The following is a 2,053-nucleotide window of genomic DNA, read 5'->3' on the forward strand; positions in this document are numbered from 1 at the left end:
TACATACACATACTGTAGTATACACACACAGCATACTTACAAACACATACATACAGAGCATACATACACATATTGTAGCATACACACACCTCATATTTACAAACACACAGAGCAGACATACACATAGCATACTTACACACATGTGTGGGCTCTGCTGCTAGCTGCGGACCTCCTCCTAGGTGCTGGCCGACCGTGATCATTCCTCTCCCACACTCCCTCTGTGAGGACTGTATTGTAACTGCGGCACGCTGCTGGTTCAGCCGTCAGCGCGTCCGCATCAGGTGGTATGAAAGCACCTGAAACGGAATCGCTGACTGCTAAACAGACAGTGGCTAGGCAGCTCCGATCATGGTGGGTGGCCCGCAGCTAATGCAGAAACAGAGACAAGGTCTCCATCTCTGACAAAAAAAATTTTGGTCTGTCAGGGGGGTTTCTAGGTATTCAGAAACCTCCCCTATATGCACACACAGCACTGTAGATTGAATAAATTAGTAGTTAAAAGTATGTTAAACCCTAAAAGTTATGTTTTTCTTTCTTTGTCCATTTAAAAGTCTGCCTAAAACACACACATGAAAAAAGCAAAGTCCACAATGAATAAACTAGAGAACGGCGAGCAATAAAAAGCAACATTTTGTGCCAGCCCATTACTGGGCAGCATTGTACTGCCCCCTAGTGATGGATATGTGTTACAGAGCAGAGTGTACAGGATGCTACTTAATAAGGAAGGGTGGTATCAATCTATAGAGCAACTCTACATATTTATACATACTTATATGGGTCTGTGGGCCTGATTCAGACCCGCTCGTGAGCGCTGAGTGCTCGCAAGCGGGTCGATGTTGCCCAAGTGCGCATGCACACGACGGTGGCGGCTCCATCGTGCGCATGCGTGAGACCCGAATAACGATGGCCAAGCCATCATTATGGGTCTCGCACCAAAGGGGGCGTGCTGTCGATGGTGATTGACAGCACGCCCCCTTTGGTGGGCGTGCCGGGGGCGTGGCTGCCCAGACGGAGGTGTTCCCATGGGAACGCCTACCATCTGGGACCGGCCCCACTGACATCACTAGTGATGTCAGTGGGAGTGCTTTTGGCTCTGATAGAGCCAAAAGCACTCCAGGGCTTGCGGCAGACAAGACCCTACCACAAGGGTCTCGTCGCAAGCCCGATGGTCGCGATGGTCTTGACCATCGCGACCATCATTTTGGCCGCTCGCTATAGCTGAGGGTGGTCACCCACAGCAATGCGAGTGGCCAGGAGGCCGCTCCAAAAAGTAAGAGGGACGGCCCTGATTCAGAGCGAGCGCTCTGTCAGAGCGTCCGGCTCTGAATCAGGGCCTGTGTACCTTATTTTGTAGGAGGCAATGATTGAGTAAGTTATGGCAGGGATGCATGTAAAAAGGGCGCTGTCATGATGTAAATAGGCTAATAGACAGGACTGGTAGGAGGGAAGCATAAACATCCTCAGCTGGTCCCGTGGAAGTCTGCTTGGCTTGGATCCAAGCTTGAGCAATCAAAGCTTTCACTCAGTTTTCTATTGAATTACTACAAATCATTCATCACCAAGTTTAGTGGGTGACACAGTATGATAAAGGGTGTTTTGAAGAAAAATTTTATATTTTGCCAAAAGACCCGGTGTTTAACTCTTCATTACCTATTAACTGTCTGTGAATTACAGAAAGCTTGGTAGTCTTAAATTTTAAGGGCCTATTCATAATCCCTAATGGGTCCATTACACATGTGGAAATGATAGTTTCTGCATGTTTTTAGTAAAGTACTATTCATTATTAGGGGCCAGATGAGGCTCCCTAAAATTCAGCAAATTCCAAAAACGTAAAGTTTTCAGAAGTTGCCTGCAGGACCCTTCACTTGCATTGGTTCCCGGAGTTCAACTCATTCCTATTGGAAAAAGTGCTTGGTTGTGAAGCCGGATCTGATTGGATTCTTCCATCCCTTCCACACTGCTTGCTATACGGCAGTGTGCATGCATGACCTCAGTTTCTAATAATCGCAGGTTTAGGAATGCAGGGACAGCTGCTATTAAGAGCAGCTGTCCC

This window comes from Taudactylus pleione, unplaced genomic scaffold (genome assembly GCF_031769625.1).
Source record: "Taudactylus pleione unplaced genomic scaffold, aTauple2 ptg000225l, whole genome shotgun sequence".
Lineage (NCBI taxonomy): Eukaryota > Metazoa > Chordata > Amphibia > Anura > Myobatrachidae > Taudactylus > Taudactylus pleione.